We start from the raw sequence: 21,214 nt of genomic DNA on the forward strand, positions 1-21,214 counted from the left end.
TGCAGGGTGTGGGTTCTAGCCTTGCAGGGTGACAGGTCTCATTTCATAAGCAGAGCAAAGTGCTAGTTAAAACTTGTCTCATTCAGTCTGAGAGTGAAACACTACCTACATTTTACAAGAAACGCCTCTGCAGATGACTGATCTGAAGGACACAGCAGTCAAAATACAAGAGCAGAGAGCAGGCAGCACACATTGGAGGCCCTCCCTGAACCACCAGGCCCTGGGCACTACATGACATCTTCTTCATAAGACCATTACTTTGAGGAGGGCAGATATCTGGCTTTTCTAACACAGAGAAGAAGGCAGAGACTTAGATGAAATGCTAAGAAGAAGGAATTTATCCCAAATGAAAGAACAAGATAAGGCCATGGCCAGATATCTAACCAAGTAAACAGATATAAGTAACAGGCCTGATGGAGATTTTAAAGCAGTGATGATAAGGATACTCACTGGGCTTCAGAAAAGAATAGAAGACATCAGTGAGGTCCTTACCACAGAGATAAAAGAATTTAAAAGAATCAATCAGAGATTAAGAATGCAATAAATGAGATTAGAAAAACTCTTGATGTAATGAATGGGAGGCTGAAAGAAGCAGAGGGATGATTTAATGACCTAGAAGACAAAGTAATAGAAAAGTAATAAAGCTGAACAAAAGAGAGAAAGAATTATGCAAAATGAGAACAGACCTAGGGAACTCAGTGACTCCATAAAACATAATAACTTTTATATTATAAGAGTCCCAGAAGATGAAGAGAGAAAAAAAGGGTGCAGAAAGTATGTTTGAAGAAATAATAGCTGAAAACTTCTCTAATCTGGTGAAGGAAATAGATGTCCAGATCCAGGCGACACATAGAACTCCAATCAAAATCAACAAAAGCAGCCTACACCAAGAAAATGGTAATTAAATTTGCAAAATATAGTGATAAATAAAAAAATCCTAAATGCAGCAAGACAAAAGATATCCTTAACTTACAGTGGAAAACCCATGAGGCTAGCAAGAGATTTTTAAATGAAATTTGGCAAGCCAGAAAGTAGTGACATGATATGTTCAATGTGCTGAATGGGAAAAATCTTCAGCCAAGAATACACTATCCAGCAAGGCTATCACTCAGAATAGAAGAAGACGTAAAGAGTTTCCCAGACAAACAAAACCTGAGGAGTTCATGACCACTAAACCAGCCCTGTAAGAAATATTAAATGTGACTCTCTGAGGGGAAACGAGAGATCCAAAGTGGCAGTATAAAGCAGGGATCACAAAAGCAGTAAAAATGAATATTTCTGTAGAAAAATAAGTCAAGGAACTCACAAAAGAGGTTATAAAATATAATAACATATACATAAAATGTGGGGAGAAGAGGAGAAAAGAATGTGTTCAAGCCTAATGATCATCAACTAATATAAACTGCTATTTGCAGAAGATGTTATATACAAACCTAAAGGCAACTGAATATGAAAAACCACTAATAAACATACAAGGAATAAAGAGAAAGAAATCCAAATATAGCACTAAAGATAATCAGCAAAACATAAAAGAGAGAAAGACAAGAAAAGGCCAGTGAAAATATCCAGAAATCCAGTAATGAAATGGTAATGAGTGCATATCTATCAATAACTTCTGTGAATGTGAGTGGAGTAAACACTCCAATCAAGAGGAATAAAGTGACAGAATGGATAAAAAACGAAGACCCATCTATATGTCCCCTACAAAAATACTCACTTTAGACATAAAGAGAACTGCAGATTGAAAATGAGAGGATGAAGAAACATTTATCATGCAAATGATGTCAAAAGAAAACCAGAGTAGCAATACTTATATAAGACAAAGTAGACTTTAAAACAAAGACTGTAATAAGAGACAAAGGACACTATATAATAATAAAGAGGATAATCCAACAAAAAGATATAACAATTGTAAATATTTATTCTCTCAATATGGGAGTACCCAGACATATAAAACAATAACAAATGTAAAGGAACCCATTATAATAATACAATAATATTAGGGAAATTTAACACTCCCCTTACATCAATGAACAGATCATCTAAACAAAAATCAACAAGGAAACAATAGTTGTGAAGGACACACTGGAACCAGATGACCTTAACAGATAATATTCAGAACATTCCATCCTAAAACTGCAGAATACACATTCTTTTGAAGTGCACATGGAATATTCTCCAGAACAGATCACATCTTGGGCCACAAAACAGCCCTCAACAAATATAAGAAGACTGAAGTCATACCATGAAGCTGTTTTGACCACAACACTATGAATCTAAAAGTCAGCCACAAGAAGAAAATCTAGGAAGACCACAAATACACGGAGGTTAAATAACCTGCTACAAAACAATGAATGGGTCAACCAGGAAATAAAAGAAGAAATAAAAAAGTACATGGAAACAAATGAAAATGAAAACACAACTGCATCCTTTGGGTGCAGCCAAAGTGATCCATTCTAGATGGAAGTATAGAGCAATACAGGCCAACTTCAAGAAGCAAGAAAAATCTCAAATAAACAACATAACATTACATGTGAAAGAGCTAAGGGAAAAAAACAACAAATAAGGCCTTAAGACAACAGAAGGAAAGAAATAAAAAAGATTAGAGTAAAAATAAGTGATATGGAAACTAAAAAAAAAAAAAAATAGGTCAATGAAACCAGGAGCTGGTCTTTGAAAAAATGGGAAAAAAAAATTATTAACTTCTAACAAGACTAATCAAAAAGAGAGAAGGACAGAGAGAGAAAGTACTCAAACAAAATTACAAATTTGAGAGGAGAAATAACAACCAAACCACAGAAATACAAACAATTATAAGAGAATATTATGAAAAATTATATGACAACAAATTGGACAACCTAGAAGAAATGGATAAATTCCTAGAAATATATAACATACCAAAACTGAAGCAGGAAAAAAATACAGGATTTGAATAGATTGCTAGCAAGGAAATTGAATTGGTAATGAAAAAAACCCTCAACAAATAAAAGTCCAGGACAAATATGGCTTCACAAGCAAATTCTCCCAAACATTTTTTTAAAAGTTAATATCCATTCTTCTCAAACTCTTCCAAAAAATAGAAAAGGAAGAAAAACTTCCAAATTCATTCTGTGAGGACAGCAGTACCCTGACTACCACAACCAGATACAGATACCACCCCCCCCACACACACACTAACAAAAACAACAACAACAACAACAAAAAATACCTGAGAGAGCTACAGGCCATTATCTCTGATGAACATAGATGCAGAAATCCTCAACAAAATACTAGCCAACAGAATACAATAATACGTTCAAAAAATCACCACAATCAAATGGGGTTTATTCCTGGATTGTGAATGTTTATTCACAATAGTCACAACTGAATCAAAATAATATATTACATAAATAAAAGAATGGATAAGAACCACGTGATCATTTCAATAGATGCAGAAAAAAATTGACAAAGTACAAAATCCATTCATGATAAAACCCCTCAACAAAGTAGGTTTACAGGGAACATATCTCAACATAATAAAAATCATCTATGAAAAATCCACAGCTAATATCTTCCCCAAAGGGGGAAAAACTGAGCTTTTCCTCACAGTAGGAACAAGATAGGGATGTCCACTCCACCCAGTTATTTAACACAGTACTGGAAATCCTAACTACAGAAATCAACAACAAAAATAAATAAAAGGCATCCAAGTTGGCAAGAAAGAAGTCAAACCTTCACTATTTGCAAATGACATGACACTCGATATAGAAAATCCCAAAAAACTCCCCCAAAAAACTGCTGAAACTGGTAAACAAATTCATTAAAATCACAGGATACAAAGTCAACATACAGAAATCTGTTGCATTCTATACACCAATAGTGAAGAAGCAAAAAGAACAAATTAAGGAGTGATCCCATTTGCAACTGCACAAAAAAAAAAACAAGGAAAAACAACTGCACAAAAAACCTAGGAATAAATCTAACCAAAGAGGTGAAAGACCTATACTCTGAAAACCATAAAACACTTATGAAAGAAATTGAAGATGACACAAAGACATGGAAAGATATTCTTTGCTCTTGGATTAGAAGAACAAATATTTTTTAAATGTCTATACAGGGTTGCCTGGGTGGCTCAGTTGATTAAGTGTCTAACTCTTGGTTTTAGCTCAGTTCATGACATCAGGGTCATGAGACTGAGTCTCACATTGGAGTCTGCATGAGCTTCTCTCTCCCTCCCTCAAATAAATAAAATCTTTTAAAAAAAATAAATAAAATGTCTATACTACACAAAGCAATCTACATATTTTAAATGCAAATTCTGTATCAAAGCACTAACAGCATTTTCACAGAGCTAGTATAAACAATCCTAAAATTTGTATGGAAGCACAAAAAAACCTCAAGTCACCAAACAACCTTGAAAAAGAAAAGCGAAACTGGAGGCATCACACTTCTTTTTTATTTTAAGATTTTATTTATTTATTTGACAGAGAAAGAAAGATCACGAGTAGGCAGAGAGGTAGGCAGGGGAGGTGGGTAAAGAGGGCTCCCCGCTGAGCAGAGAGCCTGATGCGGACTCAATCCCAGGACCCCAAGATTATGACCTGACCAAAGGCAGAAGCTTAACCCACTGAGCCACTTAGGTGCCCCGAGGCATCATACATCTGACTTCAAGTTATATGATAAAGCTTTAGTAATCAAAACAGTATGGTACCAGTACAAAAATTGATACATAGATCAAGGGAACAGACTAGAAACCCCAGAAATGAGCCCACAATGATATGGTCAATTAATCTTTGACAAAGCAGGAAAGAATATCCAAGGGGGGAAAAAACTCTTTCTTCAACAAAACGTATTGGGAAAACTGGACAGCTACATGGAAAAGAACGGAACTGGGCCACTTTCTTACATCAGACACAAAAATAAATACAAAATTAATTTGATAAATGTAGGACCTGAATCCATAAAGTCTTAGAAGAGAACACAGGCAGTAACTTCTTTGACTACAGGCTGTAGCAACTTCTAGTTATGTTTCCTGAGGCAAAGCAAACAAAAGGAAAAATAAACTGTAGGGATTACATCAAAATTAAAAGCTTCTGTACAGTGAATGAAACAACAAACTAAAAGGCAGCCTATGGAATGGGAGAAGATATTTGCAATGACAGAGCTGATAAAGGGTTAGTATACAAAATATATAAAGCGTTTATAAAACTTAACACCAAAAAAAGAATAATCCAATTAAAAAATAGGCAGAAGACACAAACAGACATTTTTCCAAAGAAAAAAATACAGATAGTTAACAGATCCATGAAAAGATGCTCAATATCAATTATCATCAGGGAAATGCGAATCAAAATTGCAATGAGCTATCACCTCATACCTGTCACAAGGGCTAAAATTAACAACACAAAGAACAGCTGGTGTTGGCGAGGACATGGAGAAAGGACAAACCTCTTGCACTGTTGCTGAGAATGCAAACTGCTGCAGCCACAATGGAAAACAGTATGGAGTTTCCTCAAAAAGTTAAAAATAGAATTACCCCACGATCCAGCAATTGCACTACTACGTATTGACCCAAAGAATACAAAATACCAATTCAAAGGAATACATGCACCTGAAATTTATAGGAGCATTATCTGTAATAGATGAATTATGGAAATAGCCCAAGTGTCCCTCAATTGATGAATGGATAAAGAAGAAGTTTGTGTGTGTGTGTGTGTGTGTGTACATATATAATGGAATATTAATTAGAATGAATATTAAATATTCATTTTATATTAAATTATTAAATATTAAATATTAATATTAAATAGAATTTTTAATTTTAATTTTTAATTTTAATTTTTAATATTAAATATTAAAAAGAATGAAATCTTGCCATTTGTAAGGATATAGATGGAGCTAGAGAGTATTATGCTAAGTGAAATAAGTCAGTAAGAGACAAATACCATGTGATTTCACTCACATATGGAATTTAAGAAACAAAACAAATGAGCAAAGGGGGAAAAAAGGCAAACTAAGAAACACTCTTAACTATAGAGAACAAACTGATGGTTAGTTACTAGAAGGAGGTGGGTAGGGGAATGGGTGAAAGAGGTGATGGGGACTAAGGGACACACTTGGCTGTGATGAGTTCCAGATGTTGTATGGAAGAGTTATATTATCTACCTGAAACTAATAGTACACAGTATGTTAATGAACTGGAATATAAATCAAAGTGTTAAAAAAAAGAAAACTAAAAACAAATTTGTATATACATTCACCAGTGATAATATTGATTTAGATTATTCTTAGATTACCTTAGTTTTAATGTAATGTCCATTTTCTGTTCCAGAATTACATACAGTACACCATTTTACATCAGCACTTTATGTTTTTTTTTTAAGATTTTATTTATTTATTTGACAGAGAGAGATCACAAGTAGACAGGAGAGGCAGGCAGAGAGAGAGAGGGAAGCAGGCTCCCTGCCGAGCAGAGAGCCCGATGCGGGACTCGATCCCAGGACCCTGAGATCATGACCTGAGCCGAAGGCAGCGGCCTAACCCACTGAGCCACCCAGGCGCCCCTCAGCACTTTATGTTTAACTGTCCTGTCTCCTTAGGCTCTTCTTGCTTGTGACAGTTTCTTAGACTTCCTTGGTTTCTGATGACCTTGACAGTACTGAAAAATAATTTATCATGTATTTTGTGGGATGCTCCTCTATTGTAATATGTTTGATTTTTTTTTTTTTTATAATTAAACTGGAGTTAGGGCTTTTGGGAAGAAGACCACAGAAGTAAAAAATCATTTTCTCTTGAGGAGTCAAGATGGCAGAGGAGTAGCAGAGTGAGATGACATCAGGTCGCAGGAGTTAAGCTAGATAGTTATCAAACCATTCCAAACACCTACAAACCCAACAGGAGATCAAAGAGAAGAGTAGCAATTCTAGAAACAGAAAATTGGCCACTTTCTCAAAGGTAGGATGTGCGGAGAAGTGAATCTGAAGCAATGGGAAGATAGACCGCAGGGGGAAGGGCCAGCTTGCAGTAAGTGGTGGAGCAATGGAGCACAAAATTTGAACTTTTAAAAGTCTGTCCACTGAGGGACGTCAATCCAGAGGCTAATGGGGGGTGAAGCCATCGTGGGGAGAGTGTGGTCTCAGGTTCCGGGGTCACAGAAGGATCCAAGGTGTCTGAGTGTAGCAGAGCTCACAGGTATCAGAGCAGGGAACCTGGCTACAGAGACAGAGCCAAGGAGTGAGCTCTCAGCTTGGGGTTACCTTAAACTGTGACCCATGGCACAGTCATACCACTGCTCTTTGAGCAGGAACCCTACAAGTGGCAGATCCAGGAAGACCCATCTTTATCCACTGGAAGAGCAGAGTGGCAAGAATCTGCTGGGTTTAGAGACTACAAATGGGGCTACGTACAGGAGACAGAAACGCTTGGTCATAGGCCAGGTGAGCTCAGAGCACGACCGGAGACCAGGGAGATGGGAGTGATTGAGCACTTGTCTCTGAGGGTGCACTGAGGTGTGGGACCCTGAGTTCTCCAGGGCAGAGATTGGGAGGCTGCCATTTTCATTCCCATCCTGCAGAGCTCTATGGAAAGCATTCAGGGAAAAAAACTTCCCAAGAGCGAACCTGAGCAGATTACTTAGCCTGGTCCCTGGCAAGGGCCACACAATTCTGCCTCGGCCAAAGACATTTGAGAATCACTATAACAGGCCCCTCCCCCAGAAGTTAAGCAAGAACATCCAGCTAAGACCAAGCTCACTGATCAAGGAGAACAGTGGAATTCCAGAGGAGGGGAAAGCAAGGCATGGAATTGATGGCTTTCTCCCCATAATTCTTTATTAAATTTTTCTTAATTTTATTTTTTTCTAATTCAATTTAATTCTAATTTTTTTTAACTTTTCCTCTTTCCTCTCTTAACGTTTTTTAACTAGTTTATCTTAACAATACCTTTTTTAAAAAATTCTTTTTAAGGGGCGCCTGGGTGGCTCAGTGGGTTAAAGCCTCTGCCTTCAGCTCGTGTCGTGGTCCCAGGGTCCTGGGATCAAGCCCCACATCGGGCTCTCTGCTCAGCGGGGAGCCTGCTTCCTCCTCTCTCTCTCTACTTGTAATCTCTGTCAAATAAATAAAATCTTTAAAAAAAAATTCTTTTTAAACCTTCATTATAATACATCCCTACAGGGTTTTTTCTTCTAAAAAATTTTGGGATACAATTTCTTCTAATAGATCAAATTATACCCTAATTCTAGCACACAACTTTGTTCTAGTCTCCAGCCTGAGCTAATACTCTCCACTTTATTTTTCTTTCTTTTTCTAACCAACTTATCTTATCAATTCCTTTCTTAGAATTTTTTTAAATTTTCAACTTTAGTCATATTCTGTATCTTCATTGTTTACCCTTATTTTTGTATATATGTGTTTTTCTTTCTTTGAAATTTTGGGAGGTAGTTTCTTCTAAGAGACCAAAAATACACCCAAAATGAAGGTGGTGGCTCTGTTCTATTCACCAGTCTAATATATATATATTTTTTTAATTTTTTAAAAATTTTTTTTAAACTTCTTTTTACACCCTTTCTTCTCCCCCCAATTTGGGGTATCTTCTGATTTTGTTAGTGTACATTTTTCTGGGGTCTTTGCCACCCTTTTAGTATTTTATTCTCTCATTCATATATTCTTATCTGGATAAAATGACAAGGCAGAAAAACTCACCACAAAAAAGAAAAAGAACCAGGGGACATAATCAATACTGACATTGATAATATGTCAGATTTAGAGTTCAGAATGATGATTTACAAGGTGCTACCTGGGCTCAAAAAAAGCATGGAAGATATTAGAGAATCCCTTTCTGGAGAAATTAAAGAACTAAAATCTAACCAAGTTGAAATTTTAAAAAGCTATTAATGAGGTGCAATTAAAAATGGAGGCTCTTACTGCTAGGATAAATGAGGCAGAAGAGAGAATTACTGATATAGAAGACCAAGTAGCACCGAATAAAGAAGCTGAGCAAAAGAGAGACAAACAACTACTGGACCACGAGGAAAGAATTCGAGAGATAAGTGATACCACAAGATGAAACAATATTAGAATAATTGGGATTCCAGGAGAAGAAGAAAGAGAGAGAAGGGCAGAAGGTATATTGGATCAAATTATTGTAGAGAATTTCCCTATTATGGTAAAGGGAACAAACATCAAAATCCAGGAGGCACAGAGAACCCCCGTCAAAATCAATAAAAATATGTCCACACTCTGTCATCTAAGAGTAAAATTTACAAGTCCTAATGACAAAGAGAAAATAGTGGAAGCAGCATGGGCCAAAAAGTCTGTAACATACAATGGTAAAAAAGTTAGATTGGCAGCAAACTTGTCCACAGACCCAGCTAGGCTATCACTGAAAAGAGTAAGGAGAGGGGCGCCTGGGTGGCTCAGTGGGTTAAAGCCTCTGCCTTTGGCTCAGGTCATGATACCAGGGTCCTGGGATCAAGCCCCGCATTGGGCTCTCTGCTCAGTGGGGAGCCTGCTCCCCCCCGACTCCGCCTGCCTCTCTGCCTACTTGTGATCTCTGTCTGTCAAATAAATAAATAAAATCTTTAAAAAAAAAAAAAAGAGTAAGGAGAGATAAAAACCTTCCAGGACAAATAAAAACTAAAAAAAAATTGTAAATACCAAACCAGCCCCACAGGAAATATTGAAAGGGGTCCTCTAAGCAAAGAGAGAGCCTAAAAGTAGTAGATTAGAAAGGAACAGAGAACAATATACAGTAATAGTCACCTTACAGGCAATACAATGGCACTAAATTCAAATCTCTCAATAGTTACCCTGAATGTAAATGAGCTAAATGCCCCAATCAAAAGACACAAGGTATCAGAATGGATAAAAAAACAAAACCCATCAATATGTTGTCTACAAGAAACTCATTTTAGACCCAAAGACACCTCCAGATTTAAAGTGAGGGGGTGGAAAACAATTTACCATGCTAATGGACATCAAAGGAAAGCTGGGGTGGCAATCCTTATATCAGATCAATTAGATTTTAAGCCAAAGAATATAATAAGAGATGAGGAAGGACACCATATCATACTCAAAGGGTCTGTCCAACAAGATCTAACAATTTTAAATATCTATGCCCCTAACGTGGGAGCAGCCAACTATATAAACCATTAATAACAAAATCAAAGAAACACATCAACAATAATACAATAATCGCATGGGACTTTAACACCCCCCCTCTCTGAAATGGACAGATCATCCAAGCAAAAGATCAACAAGTAAATAAAGGCCTTAAATGACACACTGGAACAGATGGACATCACAGATATATTCAGAACATTCCATCCCAAAGCAACAGAATACACATTCTTCTCTAGTGAACATGGAACATTCTCCAGAATAGATCACATCCTGGGTCACAAATCAGGACTCAACCAGTACTAAAGATTGGGATCATTCCCTACATATTTTCAGACCACAATGCTCTGAAGCTAGAACTCAATCACAAGTGGAAATTTGGAAAGAACCCAGATACATGGAGGCTAAAGAGCCTCCTACTAAAGAATGAATGGGTCAACCAGGAAATAAAGAAGAATTGAAAAAAATCATGGAAACCAATGATAATGAAAACACAACTGTTCAAAATCTCTGGGACACAGAAAAGGCCATCCTGAGAGGAAAATATATAGTGATACAAGCCTTTCTCAAGAAACAAAACAGGTCCCAAATACACAACCTAACCCTACACCTAAAGGAGCTGAAGAAAGAAGAGCAAAGAAAGCCTAAACCCAGCAGGAGACGAGAAATAATAAAGATCAGAGCAGAAATCGATGAAATAGAAACAAAAAAAACAGTAGAACAAATCAATGAAAGTAGGAGCTGGTTCTTTGAAAGAATTAATAAGATTGATAAACCCCTGGCCAGACTTATCAAAAAAAAAAAAAAAAGAGAGAGAGAGAGAGAGAGAGAGAGAGAAAGGACCCTAATAAATAAAATATTGAATGAAAGAGGAGAGATTACAACCAACACCAAAGAAATACAATTATAAGAACATATTATGAGCAACTCTATGCCAGCAAATTTGACAATCTGGAAGAAATAGATGCATTCCTAGAGACATATAAATGACCATAGCTGAACCAGCAAGAAATAGAAAACCTGAACAGACCCATAACCAGTAAGGAGATTGAAACAGTCATCAAAAATCTCCCAACAAACAAGAGCCCAACAAACAAGAGGGTGGTGGGGTTATGGACATTGGGGAGGGTATGTGCTATGGTGAATGCTGTGAATTGTGTAAGCCTGATGATTCAAGACCTGTACCCCTGGGGTAATAATACATTATGTGTCTATAAAAAGATAAAAAAAATTTAAAAAAAGAAAATATAACCTCTTTTGGCTCCTGTTTACATTTAGAAGGAATATCAGTTTGTTTTTATTCCCTTGACCATAGCAACACTGGCCTGAATTTATATTTGGCATTGCCAAGGTAAAGGTGCTGCTGGAGGTCAAATACCTGAAGAATCTTAGGCATTATGGCAGTACTGAATGTTAATGTAGTAATCCTCTGTGGGTGCTCTGGATAAGTTCCTGATGTTGATCTTGTCTTTGCATCGAGATTTAAAGAACCTTGGGCATTGACCACATCTAGCTTGGGCGATATCCTACCTCTTGAGTTAAAGCCAAACCTACTAATTTCTACAACCCCTGACTGTTGTATTAATAGGAAAGAAATTACAACCTTTTGAAGCATGTGTGCCAGACACAGTGCTGGCCACTTCAGATAGTATTTCATTTGTCCCCAAAACAGTCCTGTGAAGGAGGCGTTATCCTCACCTTTTTAGCAGTGAGGGAACTAACACTCAGAAGGATTTGTTACAAAGATCCAAGGCAGCACAAATGGGATTTAAATCCAGGTCACTCTGACTCCAGAGTCATTGTCCTTTCCCCTGTACCACAATGTCAACTTGTTTGCAAATAGATAGATAGATAGATAGATAGATAGATAGATAATAGGTAGATATCTACATTTAAATGATTTTAGTTATGCCTTATAAGTTTTCTTTGAGATTTTGTCAAAGGCATAAGTAGTTAATATTTTATCATCACTTTGTGGGAAACTGGTTGACTTTTATATTCTCATTTTGCTGAAAATAGTGGTTCAACTTTCAAAATATCACTACCTTGCCTTCAGGCAAAATTCAACTCTGATGGGTTCAGGAAGCATATTACAAATGCCTGGGTCAGCTTTGGGAATAATTTTATTTTGCTGTTGGAACTGAATTAAGGAAGACTTAGCTTGAGTTTCTGAAGCATAGATGGTGTGTTACGTGCGCATTTTCCGGTCTCATGTGATTTGAAGAATCTGAATACAGTTTATATCCAAGAAACAGCTGCAGCCCTTGATTAATAACATATTTTTTGGCCTTTTTTTTCTTTAAAACTTTTTATTCTGAAGTAATTACAGATGCATAGGAAGTTGCAAAGACAGTTCAGAGGGGTGCCTTGTACCTGTCACCCAGTTATCCCAGTGGTTACATCTGACATAACTATCACACAAGACGAAAGCCAGGAAAATGACATTGGTAACAATCCATGTGTGTAGTTCTTTGCCACTTTATGACATTTGTGGATACTGTAACCACTGTTTCAGTTAATTACAGAACTATACCTTCACGACAAGCATTTCCCCCAGTTATAATCACCCCCTCCCCAGCACCGTCCCTAACCTCAGCAGATGCTGCTGTCAACAGAATTGTCTAATTCAAAATTGAATATTATATGTATGAATCATTTGATCTCTCATAGTTACACACTGAGTCAGCTCACATCAGTAATGATCATTACTAAGGTTTTAAGGACTGATCATATTTTCCATGATCTACCTTGGGCACTTAATGCCTACTAAATTTTATGTCTTCTGCTGGGTTTTATGTCTTTTATCTTAAAGATCTTTAGAAAATGCCTTGTAGAAATCAGATTGTTTGATGTCTTTAAAGTCCATACATAGCGATTAAATCATTTACTTTAGAAATTTCAGCAGTATATGAAACTGTAAAGTGATGTATATGTATACAGTGATATAATTATTATGCATCAGTATAGGAGAGCTCCTTGGGCACACTCATTGTCAGGGTACACTCATTATAGTGGGTTGGTAAAATCCTCTAAATTGCATACAGAATTTGTGGGTATATATACATATATGTATGGATATGTAAGTCCAACACTTGCATCAGATTTCCCAGGGAGTTCTTGATCTGAAAATAATCATTAAAATCTAGATTGTGCTAAATAAACAAAAAATATATATAAATATGAATATTTAAAAAAAAGGGCGCCTGGGTGGCCTAGTCATTAAGCTTCTGCCTTCCATTCAGGTCATGATCCCAGGGTCCTGGGATAGAGCCCCACGTTAGGCTCCCTGCTCAGTGCGGAGGAGCCTGCTTCTGCCTCTCCCACTCCCCCTGCTTGTGTTCCCTCTCTAGCTGTCTCTCTGTGAAATAAATAAATAAAATCTTTAAAATAATAATAAAAATAAATCTTTTCCTAAAAAATAAAAATCACTTAAAATGAATTTTTTCTTTGTGAACAAGTGAGCCTTGTATTGTGTAGAGGAACAGAGCCTTCCTGCCTCCAGGAACTATTTTCTGACTTCTTGGTGCTCAGTATTTTCTCCAGCCACAAAGACTATCTAGAGGCACTGGTGCCCTATCTGAAAATGGCTATTCAGAACCATTTGTTTAAATAGTGAAAGATCATCACAAACTACGAATTACTCAGAAAACTTTTAACACACTGCTCTGCATGGGAATGGCTGATTGTACATTTTTAATTTCCAACTCCTTCATTTCCTTTCCCCATCATCTTTGTACCAGGAAGACAGTAACTCTGGATTGGAGTGCACGTAAATTGGAGATGTATGCACTTTCTGTAGAGACAAAGAAATGATCGAATATATTGAACTGAAATTAGTAGGGCCCTCGAGACCTGCAGCAGGTACTTGTGCTGGCCAGTGCCTGCCAGAAGTTACAGATACGAGTGCCTATGTGTGTGTATCTTTTCTCAATTGGTGTGCAAGTTGGAGTTGGAGACAATGAAAAACAAATTCCATTAGTTCCTATCTTGTTGAACTTCCTGATACTCATCCTCTTTTTTTGCTTGTTTCTCTCATTTTTTTCTTCCCCTCACCTTCCTACTTTCCTTCCTCTATCCACCTTGTTTTCTGATTCAGCCTTATCACTAGAGAAAATACTCCTAAACCATATCAAGGATTGAAACTGTGTTGCCAGCACTCCTACTTTGTTTCTCTAAACAGCAGGTTTCTGGCATTGGCAAAATAATTGTCTTGTCTTGGCAAAATAATTGTCAATTTCTTCACCTTTATAACCTGATTGAATTAGAAACCTTGTATTTCTTATATGCTCCCAGGATACCCGAGTTAATGATTACTTTGCCTGAATAATGTGACATCCTTTTTTTCCCTTTTTCTTTCTTTTGATTAATTTTATTTTTTCAGTGTTCCAAAATTCATGGTTTATGCACCACACCCAGTGCTCCATGCAATACGTGCCCTCCTTAATACCCACTACCAGGCTCACCCATCCCCCCACTCCCTTCCCTCTAAAACCCTCAGTTTGTTTCTCAGAGTCCACAGTCTCTCATACTACCTCTTACCATCCAATTTAAGCATGATCTATGTCCCTTTCTTGTCAGTTATCATGAATCCCCTTTCTTTCCCATTTCTGACTGATTGTCAAATCTGAACATTCACTTCCAAGCAGACCCTTCTCTTTTGTATAGTTGAGTTCATGGGATATTTTGATCATTGTTTTAGCTCTGTAAACTGCCCTCATTATCTCATAAGGGAAGATCATTGAGAAAAGTCCTTTTTTAAAATTTTTGCTTGAAATGTCCTTGAACCAAAGCTACTCCTCCTTAGTTCCAAATGTTCATATTAATAACCTATATTCATTAATTAGGTTGGGTTTTGTAAATGGTTTCCCAGATGTGAACTCTTAAACACTTAAATTAAAACTCCCCCTTCCTCTTAAATTAAACACTTAAATTAAAACTCCCCCTTCCTGTAGCCTCTGTCCCTCTGCCTCCCCCTCCTCACCCCCAATCTGGGCATCAGGATTCATAAGCTGGGCAGCTTTCTCAGCCTAGTATTTGCTAAAGCAATCTTCTAATGAAGAACCTTTTAGTTAGAGATAAATTTAAACTAAGCCCACAAACAGGCTAAATAATACATTTAATTAGGTCTAAAGTTTGGGGTTTTTTGCCAGCACTGACGACTTCAGTAATTCTCGTTATCATTTTGACCACTGATAACAGGATCAAGATTCAAAATAATCTCTCTAAAGCTGGAAAACACTTTATTTAACCAAAACTAAATAGGTGAAATTTTATGAAGGTATGTAAAGTCTCATTTAATTCTGGAAAGATCTCATTTGGTAGCAGTTAGATGAGAATTAACTTAGAGGTGAGGATTCACAATGTGACCTCAGCTTCACATAAACCAGAATATGTAAATACGGCAGCTATCCGGCATACAGGCCTGGGCTGTATCAGAACACTTGTGTCTGCATGCTGAAGGCAACAGGTATTTTGCTCATTTTCTGCACTGGTGATTGTATTTAAACTATTCTTTGAGGCCTGGGTGCCATATTTTAAGAATGTATTTAGGGGCGCCTGAGTGGCTCAGTGGGTTAAAGCCTCTGCCTTCTGCTCAGGTCATGATCTCAGGGTCCTAGGATCAAGCCCCGCATCAGGCTCTCTGCTCAGCAGGGTGCCTGCTTCCCTTCCTCTCTCTGCCTGCCTCTCTGCCTACCTGTGATCTCTGTCTGTCAAATAAGTAAATAAATAATCTTTTAAAAAAGGAATGTGTTCAGAGACAGGCATTAGGAACCAAAGTATCTGGAGGTGCAGGCTATGCACAGGAACTAGCAAATAGGCAATCAAGAAACTCTGCCTTGGGGCGCCTGGGTGGCTCAGTGGGTTAAAGCCTCTGCCTTTGGCTCAGGTCAGAAAGAAAGAAAGAAAGAAAGAAAAGAAACCCTGCCTTGCCTAAAGAGAAATCCTGACTTTGAAGGTCCAGATGGTTTTACCTATCTTCTAAAAAAAGAACAATTTGTTTGTTATGCTTTGTAAGAAAGAACTAGTACTGATGGATGAAATATGTGGAAAGGTTTTTTTCTCAGAGAAAGGAAGCAGTATAGGCTGGCCAACTATAGAATGTACCTTGCAGTGTGATTCTGTGAGGAACTCTTGTGATGGGTAAGAGTAACAGTCAACTAAATGCATATGAGTACTTCCAAGTCTAAGGTTCTTTGATTCTCAAGTAAGGAGAGCACATGAAATACTAACCTGAGCCAAAGGCAGATGCTTAACCAACTGAGACACCCAGACACCCCAGACAAAATAGACTTTATTATTTTTAAAGATTTTAAAATAAAGGGATCAATCCAACAAGAGGATATAAAATTTGTGAATATTTATGAACCCACAAAGGAGCACCTAAATATGTAATGCAAATGTTGAAAGACTTTAAAGGGAGAAATTGACAAGCAGTACAATAATAGTAAGAGACTTTAACACCCCACTTACACCAATGGATAGACCATTCAAGCAGAAAATCAACAAGGAAACAGTGGCTTTAAATGACCCATTTGACCAGATGCCCTTAACAGATATATAGAGAACATTTCATCCAAAAACAGGAAAAGACACATTCTTTTCAAATGCACATGGAACATTCTCCAGGACAGATCACATGTTATGCCACAAAACAAGTCTCAGTCAATTAAGAAGTCTACAGTCATATCAAACATCCTTTCCAGGACACCTGGGTGGTTCAGTGGGTTAAGCGGCTGCCTTTGGCTCAGGTCATGATCCCAGGGTCCTGGGATCATGTCCCTCATCAGGCTCCTTGCTCAGCAGGAAGCCTGCTTCTTACACAGCCTCTGCCTGCCACTCTGCCTGCCTGTGCTCTCTCTGACAAATAAGTAATAAAATCTTAAAAAAAAAAAAATCCTTTCCAACCACAATGGTACAACACTAGAAATCAGTTATAAGAAAAAAGCTAGTGCACCTGGGTGGCTCAGTGGGTTAAGGTCTCTGCTTTTGGCTCCGGTCATGATCTCGGGGTCCTGGGATCGAGCCCCGAGTCGGGCTCTTTGCTCGGCAGGGACCCTGCTTCCCCCTCCTTCTCTGCCTGCCTCTCTGTCTACTTGTGATCTCTCTCTGTCAAATAAAAAAATGAAATCTTTAAAAAAAGAAAAAAAGAAAGAAAAGAAAAAAGCTAGAGGGGCACATTGGTGGCTCAGTGGGTTAAGCCTCTGCCTTCGGCTCAGGTCATGATCTCAGGGTCCTGGGATTGAGCCCGGCATCAGGCTCTCTTCTCAGCAGGGAGCCTGTTTCCCCCTTTCTCTCCGCCTGCCTCTGCCTACTTTTGATCTCTCTCTGTCAAATAAATAAATAAAATCTTAAAAAAAAAAGATAAAAGCTAGAATAAAACCCACAAACATGGAAAATAAACAACAAGCTACTAAACAATCATGGGTTGGCAAAGAAATTGAAGAGAAAATTTAAAAAATACTTTGAGACGAACGAAAATGGAAACAAAATGGTCCAAAATCTTTGAGATACAGCAAGTGATTCTAAAAAGAAAGGCCCACCTCAAGAAAAATCTCAAATAAACAATCTACCCTTATAACTAAAGGAACTAGAAAAAGTGAGAATAACCAAAGCCTAAAGTTAGTAAAAGAAATTAAATAATAAAGATGAGAGTGAAAATAAACAAAACAAATAATATAAAAGATGAAAGAAACTAAGAGCTGTTCTTTGAAAAGATAAACAAAATTGATAAACCTTTAGCCATACTCTCAAGAAATAAAAGGAAAAACTCAAATAAATAAAAGAAATCAGATGAAAGACAACTTACAACTGACACCACAGAAATACAATTATAGAGACCACTAGAAAATTATGCCAACAAAATAGACAACAAAAAAGAAATAGATAAATTCCTAGAAACACATAATCTACCAAGACTGGATTATGAAGAAATAAAAAATCTGAACAGGCTGATTACTAGTAATGAAACTGAATCAATACAAAAACTCCCAACAAAGAGAAGTATAGGACCAGATGGCTTAACAAGTGAATTCCATCAAATGTTTTAAAAGAAAAAAAATATATTTTAAAAGTTAATACCTGTCCTCTCAAACTATTCCAAAATATAGAAGAGGAAAGAATACTTCCAAATTCATTCTATAAGGTCAACATTACCTCATACTAAAATCAAACAAAGACACCAAAAAAAAAAAGAAAGAAAATAATAGGCCAATATCCCTGATGAACATAAATGCAAAAATCCTCAACAATTATTAGCAAATCTAATTCAACAATACATTAAAAGGATACAATATACAATGATCAAGTGGGATTTATTCTAGAGATGCAAGGGATGGGTCAACATCCATGAATCAATCAATGTGATATACCACAAAACGAAGGATAAAAATCATATGATCATCTCAGGACACCTGGGTGGCTCAGTCAGTTAAGCCGTTGCCTTCGGCTCAGGTCATGATCCTAGGGTCCTGGGATCGAGTCCCGCATGGGGCTCCTTGCTCAGTGGGGAGCCTGCTTCTCTCTCTGCCTCTGCCTGCCACTCTGCCTGCTTGTGCCCTCTCTCTGACAAATAAATAAATTCTTTAAAAAAGTTCTTTTAAAAAAATCATATGATCATCTCAACAGATACAGAAAAAGGCATTTGACAAAATTCAACATCCATTCATGATAAAAAAAAAAAAAAAACTTTCAGCAAAGTGGGTATAGAGGGACTATACCTCAACCTAATAAAGGTATTTATGAACCCACAGGTAACATCATACTCAATGGTGAAAAGCTAAACACTTTTCTTCTAAGATCGGAAACAAGACAAGGATGCCCACTGCCACCACTTTTATTCAACTGGAAGTCCTGCCCACAGCAACCACACAACAAAAAGAAACAAAAGCCATCCAAATTGGTAAGAAGGAAGTAAAATTTTCACTATTTGCAGATGACATGATACTATCAAAACTGATAAAGGGAATCAGTAAAGTTGCAAGATACAAAATTAATACACAGAAGTATGTTGCACTTGTAGACACAAATAACAAACTAGCAGAAAAAGAAATTAAGAAAACAATCCCATTATAATTACAGCAAAAAGAACAAAATACCTAGGAATAAATTTAACCAAGGAGGTGAAAGAACTGTACTCTGAAAACGATAAGACATGATAAAAGAAATTGAAGATAACATAAATAAGTGGAAAGATGCTCACAGATTAGAAGAATTGAGACTGTTAAAATATCTGTACTACCCAAAACAATCTACAGATTCAGTGCAATCCCGATCAATATACCAGCAGCACTTTTCATAGAATGAATGAATAATCCTAACATTTGTATGGTACCAAAAAATATGCCAAATAGCCAAATCAATCTTGAGAAAAGCAAAGCTGGAGGTACCACATTCCTAGATTTCAAACTACAGTACAAAACTATAGCAATCAAAGAGAATGGCACTGGCACAAAAACAGACACCTATATCAATGGAACAGAAAAGAGATCCCAGGAATAAACTCAAGCTTATATGGCCAAATAACCTACAACAAAGGAGACAGTAATACACAATGGGAAAAAGACAGTCTCTTCAATAAATGGTGCTAGGCAAACAGGACAGCTACTTGAAAAAGAATAAAAATGGACAGCTTTTTTCCAACACAGGCAAAAATAAACTCAAAATAAATTAAAGACCTAAACGTGGGACCTGAAACTATAAAAATCCTAGAAGAAAACATAGGCGGTAATCTCTTTAACATAAGCCTTAGCAACATTTTTGCATAGAATTTTCCTCAGACAAGGGAAACCAAAGTAAAAATAAACTACGGGACTATACCCTTCTCCTCTGTGTATGTGAACTATACACAACAAAGGAAACCATCAACAAAACAAAAAGGCAGCCTACTGAATAGAAGAAGATATTTGCAAATGATGTTATCTGATAAGAGGCTACAATTCAAAATATATAAAGAATTTATACAACCCAACACCCCCCAAAAATCTGATTAAAAGAGACAGAAGACCTGAACAGATATTTTTCCAAAGACATACAAATGGCCAACAGATACATGAAAAGATGCTCAATATCACTAATCATCAGGAAAATGCAAATCAAAACCATAGTAAGATATCATCTCACACCTGTCAGCATGGCTAGTATCAAAAAGACAAGAAATAACAAGTGTTAGCAAGGATGTGGAAAAAAAGGAACCCTTGGGCATTGTGGATGGGAATGTAAATGGGTGCAACTTATGGAAAACAGTACGGAGGTTCCTCAAAAAATTAAAAAAAAAATAGAACTACCATATGATTCAGTAATTCCACCTCTGGGCATTGACCCAAAGAAAATGAAAACCCTAATTTTTTTTTAAAGATTTATTTATTTATTTATTTGGCAGACAGAGATCACAAGTGGGCAGAGAAGCAGGTGGGGGGGGAACAGGCCCCCCAATGAGCAGAGAGCCCGATGCGGGGGTGGGGGGGGGAGGGCTGGATACCAGGACCCTGAGATCACGACCCAAGCTGAAGGCAGAGGCTTTAACCACTGAGCCACCCAGGCACCCCTGAAAACCCTAATTTAAAAAGATATATGTACTTCTGTGTTCATTGCAGCATTATTTACAATAGCCAAAACATGGAAGCAACCTAAGTGTCCACTGATAGATAAGTGGATAAAGACAATGTGGTATATAAACAATGGAATATTTCTCAGCCATAAAAAGAATGAAATTTTGCCATCTAGGGCAACATGGGTAGACCTAAAGGACATTATGCTGAGTGAAATAAGTCAGACAGAGGAAGACAAATATTATATGATTTTACTTATATATAGAATCTAAAAAAGAACAAAATATAGAGTCATAAATACACAGAACAAAGTGGTGCTTGCCAGAGGAGAGAGGGTAAAGGGATGGGCAAAACAGGTAAAGGGGATTAAGAGGTACAAATTTCCAGTTATAAAATAAGTCATGGCATGAGGTGGGGGGGGGGGTTGCACCTGGGTGGCTTAGTGGGTTAAGTGTCTATCTTCAGCGCAGGTCATGATACCAGGATCATGGGATCTAGCCCCTAGTTGGGCTATCTGCTCAGTGGGAGGTCTGCTTCTCCCCCTTTCTCTGATCTCTTTCACCCTTGCTCTCT

Source organism: Lutra lutra, chromosome 3 (assembly GCF_902655055.1).
Source record: "Lutra lutra chromosome 3, mLutLut1.2, whole genome shotgun sequence".
Lineage (NCBI taxonomy): Eukaryota > Metazoa > Chordata > Mammalia > Carnivora > Mustelidae > Lutra > Lutra lutra.